Source organism: Theropithecus gelada, chromosome 4, assembly GCF_003255815.1.
Source record: "Theropithecus gelada isolate Dixy chromosome 4, Tgel_1.0, whole genome shotgun sequence".
Classification (NCBI taxonomy): Eukaryota; Metazoa; Chordata; class Mammalia; order Primates; family Cercopithecidae; genus Theropithecus; species Theropithecus gelada.
Window position 1 is genome coordinate 163,532,418 of NC_037671.1, and position 16,200 is coordinate 163,548,617.

The 16,200-nt window shown below is 41.4% G+C and overlaps 1 protein-coding gene across 1 annotated transcript in view; it reads left to right on the forward strand.

Moving 5' to 3' along the window:
- The first annotated feature begins 836 nt into the window (after positions 1 to 836).
- The window catches only part of ECT2L (epithelial cell transforming 2 like), a 112,269-nt gene continuing 96,905 nt past the window's right edge, over positions 837 to 16,200 (forward strand). Inside the window, exon 1 of the mRNA XM_025383344.1 lies at positions 837 to 946. The gene's annotated coding sequence lies outside the window, so the exon portion shown is untranslated. The remainder of the gene's footprint in view (positions 947 to 16,200) is intronic.

Here is a 16,200-nt window from a genome sequence, read left to right on the forward strand (position 1 = left end):
TCATAAGAAACTTTACTAGAATGAAACTTTTTTATTACATAGATGTTGCTTATTCATTGTAGAAAAAATTGAATTACAGATGATTTTTTGAACTACCAGAGCAAACCATTTAACCTATTTGTGTACATACTCCCAGATTTCTTAAACATGTTGCAAAAAAAATAAATCGTACCATTCTGGTGGTTTTCTAAGCTGCTTTTTATACGTAATGTATTGTGAGCATCTTTTCATGGCCATAACTATTACATACAAAAGAAAAAAAAAACAGGCTTCACAATAAATACTTAAAAGACATTTTGACCAGAAACTAATGAGGAAGGGTTTTTTGGTTTTGTTTTTGCGATTTTGTTTTTGTACCTCCTGTATAATGCTGAACTTGGTACTTCTGCAGTAAATATTAACATTTTCTGAGGATCTGCTGAAGATGAACATGACAACAAATAAGAAACTCCACTTTCCTCATCACACAGCCTTAATTAACATCGCTGGCTTTGTTTGAGATCAAGCAAACGTTGGCTTCAGTGTCCGAGTCTCTTCTTGGGGTCCCACGGCCTTGGGTCTAGCACCTCTGCTGGACACCTCGTAGGGCTTCCGAGACGTGCCGCGACCCACGGGACCCCACGAAAGCTTTTTCCCACGGCAAGCTCCCTGGGGATGGGGAAAGGAGCCGGGACCCGAACCTAGCTGGCCTCGCGCTGCAACTGCGGAGAGAAGGGCGGTGGCCCGCACGGGGCGGGCGGCTCTGCACACTGCAGCTGGGGAGGTCCAGGTCGGCCGCTGGGGCGGGGTGGCGGCTCAGTGTTGTTGGGTCCCTATGGAGATGACCCTGTCCCTGCCCCACCCCTCTCCGGAGCTGCGGGCCGGAGAGGGCGCACTCGATTTTCACTGCACGGTTTCAAGAGGAGACAGCCGCCACCATGCCGGGCCTCCTGGCCACTTCCCAGAGGTAAAGCCCGTGGCTTCTGAGCCGCTCCTCTTTTTCTTGGGGCCGCCCGGGGCACATCGCCTGGGCCGGCTTAGTTTCCCAGTGCAGCCGCCCAGGAAGACCCTAAGCAGCGCTGAGGGGCGCAGGGCCCTCCCTCCGGGACCCTGGAGTCCCTTAGCAGCTTTGGAATTAACCAAGACTCTCAGGAGGCTCTGGGGAGGAACAAAATCCGCGCGTAGGGTAGGGTTTGCATGGGGCCATCGCAAATAAACTCTTACCTCCTCCAGAGAACTGATTTGGGATCGAAGTAAAGTTCTTGAGCACTTTGGAAAACGCTGATTTTCATAGGCCTTCTTCCTTCTGACAGTTCTTGCCCCCTTTCCTCCTATGGGGTCCAAAAATGTAGGCAGTAGGGTGGGGGCTGGGTTGGGGGAATGAAGGAGAAATACAAAAAATCTACTGTGAATACAGGTCGTGGTTGTAAGGATAGCTCTAAGAGTTAATATGCTAAGATTTGACGAACAGGACAAATAAAACAGTGGTACTTTAAAATATTTACCGATTTAAAAATACCGATGCTGTGCTTATTAATAAACTTTGCATATGTATCAGAACAGAATATCCTGACATCATCAGTATTAAAGTTCACTGCAACCCATGCAATTGTATGCAAGCCTGCTACAGTCTGTTCTGCAGGAACTGGCATTTGTGCTCCACAGAAACCTCAAAAATCATGCTCTAAAAACAATTATTTCAGTGGGAGGAAGAAGGGTTAAAGACTTGGAAGTTTTATAGCAACAGTTGCATCTTGTTTGTTACAGCGTGCTTTAATTTTATAGCTTTAAACTTATAAATCAGTGAGCACATCTACCATTTCAAAATACCAGCACAAGTATGGTATTTTCTGTCACCACCTGTACTATCAATAGCCCAGGTTTCCTCAAAACACGCCATTATTTTCATTATCCATTGCTTAGTGTGTACTTAATAAAAATTATATACTGGCATGTATCTTTACATGCCCTAAATGTGGAACATTTAACTCAACTGGAATTGTCTTTCATTTCTGCTTTTTCACCAATCACACTTTTCTTCTACTCCCGTTTTTTTTTTTTGTGCAATCTTTAGAACCAGATAACCTTTTTGGAGGCATATTTAAGGAAGTAAATTTTTGATAATCAAATAAAGGAATCATTGCACAATTTGTATGTGTGAATTGCAGAAGTATGCGAATGTAGGTACATACCTCTGCCAAGGAGCAATGTTTTAATTTCTAAGCCACTCTGTCTACTGTAGTGGAGAAGGACCAGACTAACTTGCATTTCTCCACCTGTGTAACGGATCACCTGTGGAAACACAGTTAATTGACATCATGTGTGATCCCAGTGAGGCTTTAGCTCTCTATATGGGCTGGCAATTGTTCAGCCATTTCATCTTTTAATTGGGCTTTGATTTTTCTGAGTGGGAAAAACAACAACAACAACAACAAAACTCTCTTTTCTCTTTACTCTCACACACTCCATACTGCCCTTCACCTCTTGTCACCAAAACGTGTGGGAATTTCTTCCCACCGACAACGAATTCTCCAGTGGCCACCAACTCCATGTCCTATAATTTAACCCAGCTCTGTCACTGTGTACCTGGAGTTAGTGTCAGATCCCACAGGTTAAGGGCTCAGTCCCAAAAGACTGTCCCCCACTTCAAATGCCAATCTCAAGTCCCAGGTTGTGACTATATGTTGTTTATGATTAACCAACCAGTTACAAATCTGGGTTCCCACAAGCCCCTCCTCCGGTTTGATTACTTTGCTAGAGTGACTCACGGAATTCAAGGAAACACTTTACTTATGTTTGCCCATTTACTATAGAGGATATTACAAAGGACACAGATGAATAGCCAGATGGAAGAGATGCCCAGAGAAAGGTATGTGGCCAAGGGTGTGGAACTTCCATGCCTTCTCAGCCCCTCCATATGTTCAGCTATCTCAAACATCCCTGAATCTTGATTTTAATGGAGGATTCATTCATAGGCACAATTGATGATATCATTGGCCATTTGGTGATCACGCAACTTGAGCCCTTTTCTACTCCCCAGAGGTCACAGGATGGAGCTGAAAGTTCCAGCTGCATAATCACATGGTTGGTTTCCCTGGTAACCAGCCTCCATCCTAAAGCTATCTAGGGGTTCACCAAGATTCACTTCATCTGAACAAAAGATGTTCCTATCACCCAGGAAATTCCAAGGGATTTTGGAGCTCTGTGTCAGGAACTGGGGTCAAAAACCAAATATTAGAACAAAAGATTATCCTAGCATCCACATCTACAAGAGTTTTAGGAACTCTATGTCAGGAACCAGGGACAAAGACCAATATATATATTTTTTATTATTCTACCATATCACAGGTTGTCACACAACAAGCCCCATCCTTCTTTTGACTAAGCATAGAAGTGCCAATGTCAATTTCTGAGTTTCTCATCAATATACCTGTTGTAAAGGATAGTCAGCCACGACATAGAAATGTATTTCCAAATACATCCGTAGCAGTTGTTAAAGCAAACTAAATATGGCCTGAGATGGACTCTGTACTTTTATATTTGAATCCTTGTGGATGAATTGCCACCTAATTTAATAGGTAGACAGGAATGAAAACCTAACTTAGGAGTACGTGCCTGTAACAATCGCTGAGTCTTGGCCAATCCCAGGAGCCATACTTCAACCACTCATACACGGCTGAGTGTTCAAACTGTGTTCAAATAAGGCAAATGCTGAGCTGTAACCAATCCAGCTTTTCCTGTACCTCATTTCTGATTTCTGTACATTACTTCACTTTTTTGTCTATAAATTTGTTCTGACCACAAGGCACCGCGGGAGTCTCTCTGAATCTGCTGTGATTCTGGGAGCTGCCTGATTCGCGAATTGTTCATTGCTCAATTAAACTCCTTTAAATTTAATTCAGCGGAAGTTTTTCTTTTAATACCGTTTTATATTCAAGTTAAACTTACACTTCAGAACAAAAATCTAGTATAATTTTGAAACTTGATGGCCAATTACCACCTGTGTAACCTTGGATGATTTTCTGATTTTCTTTTATTTTTTCTGAGTCAGGGTCTCACTGTATTGCCCAGGCTGGAGTGCAGTGGCACAATCTTGGACCTTGGTTCACTGTAACCTCTGCCTCCTGGGCTCAAGCAGTCCTCCCACTCCAGCCTCCCAACTAGCTAGGACTACAGGCGAATGCCACCACACCTGGTTAATTTTTGTAGAGATGGGGCTTTGCCATATTGGCCAGGCTGATCTGGAACTCCTGAGCTCAAACAATCCACCCACTTTGGCCTCCCAAAATGCCTGGATTACAAGTGTGAGCCACTGCATGCCGACTGGATGATTTTCTCTACCATGTTCTTCTCTTCTATAATCTAACTCCCAGTGTGAATCTGAGGATTCAATGAGCCAGTGTACGGGGGAAGAGATTTTCTAGTGCTGTGCCAGTCAGTGTAGACACTCAAACAAAAATTAAGATGTTAAATACAATATTTACTACACATCCCCCTCCTCATTTTGATCTTGTTACTTAGCATGTTTGTTGGATCCAGTTACAAATGAGGAAAGACATAGATTGGGGTCTTCTGTTGTATTCCCTTCTTGCAACAGACTTTAGAATCATTTAGGCTCTTGCTTTACAGAGTGAGGTAACAAAGGGGCCTCCAGTTTTGCATCACCCACACTGGAGTTTCAATTCGAAGTCAAAAGCTGGGCTGTGAGATGGCAGCCACAACATTCACTTTTCCAGTAGAGACATGCCACTTTGTAGAAGAAAAAGATCATTCTTAAATGATCAAGGAGGCTGGGTGCAGTAGCTCACGCCTGTGATCCCTTGGAGGCCGAGGCAGGCAGATCACAAGGTCAGGAGATCGAGACCATCCTGGCTAACACAGTGAAACCCTGTCTCTACTAAAAATACAAAAAATTAGCCAGGCGTGGTGGTGGGTCCCTGTAATCCCAGCTACTTGGGAGGCTGAGGCAGGAGAATGGTGTAACCCGGGAGGCGGAACTTGCAGTGAGCCGAGATCACGCCACCGCACTCCAACCTGGGTGACAGAGCGAGACTCTGTCTCGGAAAAAAAAAAAAAATCAAGGAAGAACTTCATGGCACAGTATTTTCACTTCTGTAGAAAAGACACACAAAAAGGATGAAAAAATGGTTGAGAGTTTGGTTTTATACACTAAGGTTTTGAACCTCTCCTGTATATAGGAGATACTGGTGACTGCTGTATTGTAAACAGAATGTACAATAAGTATTCTTGCCCCAGAATGAATTCTCATCTCAAATGAGTCCCTTAAAATGCTTCCATTTTTTTCTAATTTGCTGATGTCATGGAAGAATAATCTGTCAAATCTATATTTAATTCAATTCTAAGCTTATTTTACCATATGACTTATTAAACATAATGATGGAAATTGCTAGTAAGATCACAGACTTGATAAATTGTCACAGTTGTGACACAGTTGTCAAATCCTAATAGTGAAGAAATTTGTTTTTTTTCTTACTAATAACTTGCTTTTTTATCCCCTGAATTTGGAAAATTAGCAGATGCATGTCTCTGTTTCTGCTGCTTTAATAAAACCTGAGACTGGGTAATTTATAAGCAATAGGAATGTATTTCTCACCGTTCTGGAGGCTGCTAAATCCAAGGTCAAGGTGCTGACAGGTCTGGTTGGCTGGTGAGGGCTGCTCTCTGCTTCCGAGAGGATGCCTTGTTGTTGCATTCTCCGCAGGGGAGGAATGTCTGCCCTCACATGGCAGAAGGTGGAAGGGCAAGTGAGGTGAACGCTGTGTGAAGCCTTATAAGGATCTGAATTCCAGCTCACAAGGGAAGGAGCCCTCATGACCTAGCTCTTAAAGGCCCAACCTCTTAATGTCATTACGTTGGCCATTAAGGTTCAAAACCTGATATTTGGAGGTGACACATTCAAACCATAGCAGTTATGGTTTGAACTGCAATTATAGAACAATTATCCATTTATTCATTCAGCAAATACTTGCCAAATACCTATTCTATGGCAGACACTATGGGGAGGAAGCTTCTAAAATGGCTCCCAATGACCTCAGCTTCCTGGTCTTTATGCCTTATGTGAATCCCCTTCCCTTAGATGTGGCCTAGATGCCTATAATACAGGAGTTGACAAACTTTTTCAGTAAAGGCCCAGATAATAAATATTTTTTGCTTTCTGAGCCATATGGTCTTTCTCCCAATTACTTAATTTCATTGTAGCCAAAAAGGCAGCCACAGGGGCCAGGTGTGGTGGCTCACATCTGTAATCCCAGCACTTTGGGAAGCTGAAGTGGGCAGACTGCCTGAGGTCAGGAGTTTGAGACCAGTCTGGCCAACATGGTGAAACCCTGTCTCTAGTAAAAATACAAAAAACATTAGCCAGGCACAGTGGCATGCACCTGTAATCCCAGCTACTCGGGAGGCTGAGGCAGGGGAATTGCTTGAACCAGGGAGGTGGAGGTTGCAGTGAGCCAAGATATGCCACTGCACTCCAGCCTGGGTGACAGAGCGAGACTCCGTCTTAAAAAAGAAAAAAAAAGTTATCCAGTAAGTAAATGAAGAAAAATACTGAATAAATATGGAAACAATAAGAAAACAAGAGACTCATAAGTGAAATTTACTAAAGAAAAGCAACCACAGACAATACATAAATAAATGAGATTGTCTGTATCCCAGTTACACTTTATAAAATCTGGTGGTGGGCCAGATGTGGACTGCTGACTGTGGTTGCTAAACCCCTGTTCTGATGAATCAAAAAGTGATGGTGTGTTACTTGTCACTTCTGAGGTTACGCCACGCAAGGGCTCTGGCTTCCATCTTGCCTGCCCGCTCCTACTCTCTTGCTCGCTCACTTGGGTGGAAGTGAGCTGCCATTTTGTGAGCTAAACTATAAAGAGGCCCACATGGGAGGGGAGCCTCTGGCCAACAACCAGTGAAGAACTGAGTCTCTCATTCCAACAGTTTAGGAGGAACTGTATCCCACCAACAACCACTTATGTGAGCTTGGAAGTTAATTCTTCCCCAGTCCAGCTGTGGCATCCTCAGCTGACACTTGGATGGTGAGAGACCCTAAGCTGGGGGACCCAGCTAAACTATGTCTACACTCATCACTCATGGAAACCGTGAGATAATAAGTGTTTGTTATTTTAAGCCACCGAGTTTTGGGACAATTTGTTACGCAGCATTAAATAAACAGTATGATAACCCCATTAGATAATCAATACACACTATGATAGTCTCCATATAACAATGAACAAAGGAAAATGCTGGATATTATTTTCCCCTCTTGGAGATTCAGTGTGAACATTAAGCATATTAAAACATCCAAAACATCCTACAAAAAAGAAATGAGTTTAATATCTCAATCATTTAATCACAGATTCTATTTTCTGGGGAAATAGTTATTAATATCTTATGGCACTACTATTTGGAGCAATGTAAAATGCTAGAATAAGAAAAGAAATTATTCCATTAAAGAAGTAGTAATTGTCAGCCTGCCATTTCTCCCTGGGTTGACTAGCTAGTCAACAAAATTAGTATCTTCACATAATCAAAATAATCTGAGGCAGGCAGTGCACGGTGGCTCATACCTGTAATCCCAGCACTTTGGGAGGCCAAGGTGGGCGGATCACTTGAGGCCAGGAGCTGGAGACCAGCCTGGCCAACATGGTGAAACCCCATCTCTACTGAAAATACAAAAATTAGCCAGGCATGGTGGTGTGCATCTGTAATCCCAGCTACTCAGGAAGCTGAGGCAGGAAAATCGCTTGAACCCAGAAGGCGGACCTTACAGTGAGGCGAGATTGTACCACTGTACTCCAGCCTGGGCAACACAGAGAGACTCTATCTCAAAATAAATAAATAAATAATAATGATAATAATCCTGAGCCAGGAGCAGTTGGTCATGCCTGTAGCCCCAGCTACCCGAGAGGCTGAGGTCCCTTGAGGCAGAAATTTGAGGCTGCAGTAAGCCATGATTGTGCCAAAGCACTCCAGTCTAAACAATACAGTGAAATCCCAACTGTAAAAAACTAAAGGAAAGAGAAAAAGAAAATAATCCTGTCCAAAGTTGTACATATATGCATGTACACACACACACACAATATACTATACTATGCTCACATATTTAAGCCCACCAGCAGAGACAGCGACTATTCTTTCTGTAATGTTCAGCTCATTATATAACTCAGTAATCCCTTAACACAGAGTGTAATAACAATTTTGAGAACTTGCTAAATAAAAATCCCATATGTTGGCTCTTGGAGGGATTTCATGTAACAACAGCTGGGCATCTTATGAAACTAAGAATTTGTTTTCATTTAGTGTTGATTCAGAAGGAGGTATTTAATTTCCCACATTGCTAAGAAGTTTTTATCTGAACAACACATTATAATATAGTTTACCAAGACACATCACTGTCTTGCTTTACACATGAGGAAACTGAGGCCCAAATAGTAAATCACTTGTAAAGCCTTAATTTTGGGGAGTCAGAGCAGAGATCCAAATCTAGTGCTCTCTCTGCCATGCTGCTCGTCTGTAACATTTCTAAAATTGTTCCTAATATGATGCATGCCTAATATATTCATTGAAAAAAAAATGTGCTTCTTCTCTTGAAATGTAATAAGAGCAGAGGCACTGCAAATGTCTTATTCTAGAATTATTTTGACTCTTCAATAAAGTTTCTTCAGCTACACCAAGCCACGTTGTACTCTCTCTTCTTGGAATTTATAGCAACAGAGGGTTGCTTAGAAACTTAGATGTTTGTGATGCTTGAATCCCAGCTAGAAAATCACTGACAAGTGGTTGTCCACCTTGAGTTTTACCAACTCCAGTAATGGACATAATCTCTGGAGACAGCTAGAGCTGTGGAGTGATTTTTTTCCCACTTAGATTGAGCCAAAATCTTCTTCTCTGACATCATCCACTGTTTCTAATTTTGTCTTCTGGGGATTCACAGACCATGTGTAATTGATTTTATATATATGAAAAAACTTTCTATAGTTGATGTGTGTGTGTATATAGTGTGAGAAAGGGGTCCAGTTTCTTTTCTTTTTTAAAACAGATAATCCATTTTCTATAAATGAAACAATCCACCCTTCCCCTTCTGATTCGTCATCTAACAAGTGCCCCTGTATACCTGGGTCTCTTTTGGAGTTTCTCTTCTGTTCCACAGGTTTTGTTGTCTGTCCCCAAACTAAGATTTTTATCATCTGATTACTACAGCTTTATAGTTAGTCTTGGTATCTAGAAACACATCTCCCTTCCTTGTTTATTCAGACTGTCTTGACTGGTTTTGGCCCTTTAAAGTTCCATAAATATTTTAGAATCAGCTTTGAAGTTTTACACACACACACACACACACACACACACACACACACACACCCCCAATATCTCTTGTTGCTGAGCTTGCATTGAATCTGTAGATCAAGTTGAGGCAGTTAATCTCTTCACTCTACTGAGTCCTCTAATCCATGAATGAGACATATCTCTCCATTTATTTAGGACTTTAAAAGTATTTTTCAATAAAATTTTATAATTTTCTTCATAAAGTTGGCACTCTTAATTTTTTCTAGGTACTCAGTAGTACTTGATATTATTGTAAATGATATCGTTTTATAAACTTGATTGAAATATAGGACATAGAAAAACATGCAGATCATGAGTGTAGCATTCAATGCATCACAGCATGCGGGAAGTGTAGGGCTCCCTCTCTACATCAGCACCAGCATGCAGAATAACCTCTTGTGTCCCCTCCCAATCATTACCCTCTCTTTCCTCCCCACAGGTAAACCTTATCTTGACGTCTAACACTACAGGGTAGAACTTTGGTAAATGAACCCATGCCACATGTATTATTTTATTCCCAGCTTCCTCTGTGTAATGTGCTCTGTGTGTGATTCATCCTTACTGTTTTGTGTAGCAGCAGACTACATTTATACTATACATTTATGTATAGTATTCTATTGCATGAATGCATGACAGTAGATTTAGCCACTGGACTACTGGTGGATGCCTGGGTTGTCTCCAGTTTGGAGCTATCCAGTGCAGCTGTGCATATTCTTGGTGATATATTTTAGTCCACATGTATATTTTTTCCAGTTGGGTCAAGTTTGGCATTATTCTGGAAATAACGCCAAATAGTTTTGCAAAGTACATATACCAATTTGTACTTTCACCAACTGTGTGAGAGCTCTGGATGCTCACCAACACATGGCTTTGTCAGTCTGTTCTGGATAACAAACCATTCCAAAGTTTAGTAGCTTGAAACAGGAAACGTGTTATTTTTCACAATTCTGTGGGTAGGCTGGCCTCGGCTGGGCAGTTCTTATGCTTTGTGTGTTGGGGCTGGGGTGATTCATGTGGTTGCACTCACCTGGAAGCTTAGTTGGAATATCCAAGATGACTTCGTTTGCACATTTGGTGCTTTGACAGGGGTGGCTGAAACAGCTGGGGGCTGGCTCAAGCTCTTTCCATATGGTCTCCTGTCATCCAGTATCCCAGCCCAGGCTTATTTACATGGCAGCTGGATTCCAAGAATGCAAAAATAGAAGCTGCAAGTCTTCTTAAGGTCCATGCCCAGAAGTCACATATCATCACTTCCACAATATCCATTGGTTAAAAGAAGCCAGTGCTAGTGCAGATTGATTCAAGGAGAGGGAGAAGAATAGACTCCACCTTTTGATAGAGAACTGGTATGTGGGTACAGGGATGGGAGCAATTGTTCCTGGCCATGGGCACAGACAATATACCGTGTTCCTCCTTCTGGCCACAATTCTTACTTGCAGCACACAAAATATATTTATTTCACACCAAGACACCACCATAGTGTCTTCCAATTATGGTATGAAGCTTGAAGCCCGGTCTCTTGTGATCTCCATCAGGTCCAGTTGCAAATGAGGCTCCTTGTTCATCACTCCTGTCAATCTGGAGACCTGTGAGCTCAAAAGACACGTTATCTGTTTCCCTAGACACCCAGCTTAAAATGGTGGCTTAGAGACTTTTTATTTCAAAATTTCTTGGTCCTTCTTATTTCAAGCTGGCCATGCTTTCATGAGAACAAGCCTCTTGACAATTCTGTGGGCTTTGTATGTGTGCAATTGTAATTTATTCTATTAGACAAAAGCTATATCCACAAGATTCTTTGAGATAGGTCCTTTTCTGCTTTGGGCTATGGATTGGGGTGCTATGGGACAAAGACTTTAAGATTCTTTAAAACTCTTTTATAGTTGACCCTTGACCAATGTGGGAGTTAGAGGCACATATCCCCTGTGCAGCTGAAAATTCACGCTTTTTTTTTTTTTTTTTTTTTTTGAGATGGAGCCACGCTCTGTCCCCCAGGCTAGAGCGCAGTGGTGAAATCTCAACTCACTGCCACCTCCGCCTCCTGGGTTCAAGCGATTCTCCTGTCTTGGCCTCTCGAGTAGCTAGGATTACAGGTGCCCACCACCACGCCCAGCTAATTTTTATATTTTTAGTAGAGATGGGGTTTTGCCATGTTGGCCAGGCTGGTCTCAAACTCCTAACCTCAGGTGATCTGCCCACCTCAGCCTCCCAAAGTGCTGGGATTACAGTCGTGAGCCACTGCACCTGGCCATGCGTAACTTTTGACTCCCCCAAAACTTAACTAGTCATGGCCTACTGTTGACTGGAAGCCTTACTGATAACACAGCCGATTAACGTATAATGTATGTTATGCATATTATATACTGTATTCTCTCAATGAAGTAAACTAGAGAAAAGAAAATGTTATTAAGAAAGTCATAAGGAAGAGAAAATATATTCACTGTTCATTAAGTGGAAGTGGATCATCACAAAGGTCTTCATCCTCATCATCTTCATGTTGAGTACGCTGAGGAGGAAGGGAGAGAGGAAGGGTTGGTCTTGCTGTCCCAGGGGTAATTTTTGTTTTCTTTTACCCTACTAATGGTTGTATTTTTTTTTAGAGACAGGGTTTTGCCATGTTGCCCAAGCTTGTCTCAAACTCCCGAGCTCAAGCAATTTGCCTGTCTGAGCCTCCCAAAGTGCTAGGATTACAGGCATGAGCCACCGGACCCGGCCTAGATATTCTTTATCATTAAAATTTGCCCCAAGACTAAACAGATTTTTTAAGTTAATTCATATCTCTCACCTTGGACAGCTAAAGGAGCCAATCAGCACTTTCTACATCCTGCTCAGAATTTCTTTAGCCAGGTCTATAAATTCATTGACACATTTTCTATCCTCCACATTAGTGCAGGTAACAGTGTTACTAAACTTTCCACTGCTACATAATGCCAGTCATCTTCTGACTAGCCTTTCTGTAGACTCCACTACACCATCTCCTCCACGCCCTTTTAATTTCCACTTGCTTCCCAGTCTCAACGCCAGTATCATATGTTTTAAGTTATATTATAGCAATACTCTACTGCCAGGTACCAATTTTTTTTGTTATTGCTGGATATCAAACCATCCCAAAATTTAATGGTTTCAAACAATAATCATTTATTATTTCTCATAGTTCTAAGGGTGAGCTGGGTCCAGCTGGGCAGTTGTTATACCACATGTGTTACTGACTGGAGCCATCCTATCCCACTGCTCTGCAGTGCCATCCTTGTCATAGGTCAAGTGTCCATATGTATGTGGGTCTGTTTCTGGAATAATTGCTCTGTTCCATTGGTTTATTTGTTTATTCTTGCGCCAATATCTCATGCTGTTATTTACACTAGCTTTATAATAAGTCCTGATATCAAGTAGAGTAAGTCCAACCACTTTGTTCTTTTTAAAGTTGTCTTTGCTAGTCTTGATCCTTTGCATTTTCATACACATTTTATAATCAGTTTGTCATACACACACCCCCCACACTTGCTGGGTTTTCATGAGACTGTATTAATAGATTAATTTAGAAGAATCAATATCTTCACAGATGTATACTCTTCTTTAGGTCTTGAAAAATTTTGTCTGGATAAAATTTTTAGTATTCTATGTGGAATACTTGTCCCACCTTGATTTATATTGGATTTTGTTTTTGTTTTTGTTTTGGAGACAGGGTCTCATTCAGTTGCCCAGGCTGGAGTGCAGGGATAAGATAACAGCTCAGTAAAACTTCAACCTCCCAGGACTCAAGCGATCCTCCCACCTTAGCCTCCAGAGTAGGTGGGACTACAGGCATGCACCACCATTCCTGGCTAATTTTCTTTAAAAAATTTTGTAGACACATGGTCTTGCTATGTTGCACAGGCTAGTCTCAAACACTCAGACTCAAGCAATCCTCCTGCCTCTGCCTATATTGGATTTTTAAATGCTGTTATAAATGATATGTTGTTGCTTATTAAATGTTGTTAGCATACAGAAAAACAATTGATTTCTGCATGTAAGCCTAGTGTGCAGCAACCTTGCCAAGCTTGTGAATTTATCTATAGATTCTTTAATATTTTCTACATATAATTATGATAATTGTTTGTAATACATAACGACAATTTAATTTTTCCCTTTTTTTTTTTTTTTTTTTTTTTTTTTGAGACAGTGTCTCACCTCATCACACAGGCTGGAGTGCAGTGGCGCAATCTCAACTCACTGCAACCTCTGCCTCCCAGGTTCAAGCAATTCTCCTGCCTCAGCCTCCCGAGTAGCTGGACTACAGGCATGCACCACCACACCCAGCTACTTTTTGTATTTTTAGTAGAGATGGGGTTTTGCTATGTTGGCCAGGCTGGTCTCAAACTCCTGGCCTCAAGTGATCCACTGCCTTGGCCTCCCAAAGTGCTGGGATTACAGGCGTGAGCCACCGCGCCTGGCCTATTTTTTCCTTTTAAATTATTAAACATTTTACTTTATTTTATTGGTTTATCACATTGGAAAGACCCTCCAGAATAATGTTAAATAAAGATAGTGGTAGTGAACAGAGAGAAAGTTTTATCATTTTACCATTAGTGTCATGTCTGCTAATAGGTTATTGTGTTTGCCCTTATTCAGATTAGGAAATTCCCTTCTAGTCCTGGTTTGCTGAGATCTTTTTGTTGTGAACGGGTATTGAGGTTTATCAGAAACACTTTTTGGGCCAGCTGCGGGGCTCATACCTGTAATCCCAGCACTTTGGGAGGCCAAGGCATGGTGGTACATGCCTGTGGTCCCAGCTGAGGCTGAGGTGGGAGGCTTGCATGAGTCCAGGAGGTTGAGGCCGCAATGAGCTAAGATCAAGCTACTGCACTCCAGCCTGGGCAACAGAGCAAGACCCTTTCCAAACAAACAAAAAGAAAACTTTTTGTATATACTGAGATTATCATATAATTTTCTCTCTTTTTTTCTTTTGTTCATAATGAGAAGTACATTGATTTTGTAATGTTAAACAAAATTTACATAAATCCAACTTGCTGGTGATATATGATCTTTTTTATATACTACTGAGTTTGGTGTTCTAATTTTTGGTAGGATTTATGCATCTATATTTATGGTAATATGCTTGTAATATTTCTTTCTTGTAAAGTCCTTGGGTTTTGGTGTTAAGATTATATAAAGGTTATACCAACTTCATCAAAGAACTTGGGAATCATTCCTACTTTTTTTGTTCTCTGGAAGATTTTGTGTAACTGTAATTTCTTCCTTGAATGTTTGGTAGATACAGAAATCGGTTCCAGGAGTAGGATGTTGCCGTAACAACAGCAACACACTCTATATTATGTGGCATTCCAGTCTGACAGCATGAAATTGTTGTGGAAGACCTGAAAAGATGGCAATCCATGTGATGCAGTGGGAAAAAGTTGTAAAACTATAGCCTGGAATAGATTAAAGGGCATATTATATACCTAATAAGTTTGTACTGTATGCAAAGAGGTAGAAAATGAATGCTATTAGAATGAGTTTATTACTACAGGCCACATTTGTCAAAGTACTAGAAGAGATAGAGGAGCTCAGAAAATATTTGGCTGGTTTGCAAGCAGGAATATAAAAGAATTCAGAGAGAGTCTCAAAACTCAGGGATTTGCACAGTTGGAAGGAATAACTGATTCACATCTTCAACTAGTAAAGAAAAAACTGAGAAGACCTTTGAGCAATAAATGATGCTGAAAACTATGCCAATTGGTAAGGACCAGTCAAAAGCATGGTTGTCACACCATTGTTAGGATCTCTGAATGGAACAAGGTGGTACCCAGCCAATACTCTGAGTTGGAAAAACATCTCAAGGAAGGAAGATGTAGGGTTTGGCTTTTTCTAAGGAAGCCTGATAGGCTCACAATATCTACAGTGAGAGAGAGAGAAAAAAAAAGGTCTCTAAATAATTGTGGCACATAGCACTGCTTAGAATCAAATACATAATTTAGGATAATTTTGAGAAGGGAATCACTGGCATTGTCTAAAGGAGAATGTGATTGTTGGAGACAAAATGATCACTGGGCCCCAGTCTTCTGTAGCTGCATTTCAGGATTGCTATGAATCCATTCATATGTCATCCTTCTTTAAGAATGGGACTATCTATTGCAGTTATCCTTTCCTTGTTCTACCATGATATATATTGTTTACAGAGGCAAGGGCCAGATAACTTATCTTTTTAGTTCAAAGGTATTTAGATCAAAGGGAGCTATACCTGTATCTATAGAGAGACCTTGTGAATCGTTCTTAGCTCATGAGCTCTGTGCTAGAAATATTGATGAGATGGAACTTTGGGGTTGTTTTCCTTAAAAATGTGTGTTCTGCATATGGGAAAGGAAAGGAACTGACCCAAAGGGTAAACTATGATAGGCTGTATTACTATTCATGCTGTCATCTAATCCTCTCCCCTTGAGTGTGGCCTGGACCTGGTGACTTGCTTTTAACCAATAGTATACAGTGAAAGTGACAGGATGTCCCTTCTGAGGTTAGGTTACAAAGAGACTGTGGCTTCCCTCTGGTGTGCCCTCTCTTGCTTTCTCATTTGCTCACTGTGATGGAAGCCTGCTACCATGGGAGATGCCCTATGGAGAGAACCATGTAGCAAGGAAGGCAAGGGAGGCCTCCAGCCAACAGCTGGTGAGCACTGCAGTCTTCAGTCCAACAGAGCATGAGGAATGGAATCCTACCAACAACCACATGAATGAGCTTCAGGGCCTTCAGTGATACTGCAGTCCCTGCAAACACCTCGACTGTAGCCTTATAAGAGCCCTTGACACAGAGGTACTGGTTATGAACTGAAATGTATCCCCTTTCCCCACAAATTCATATGTTGAAGTCTTCACCCCGATCATTATTGTATTTGCAGATAGTGCCTAT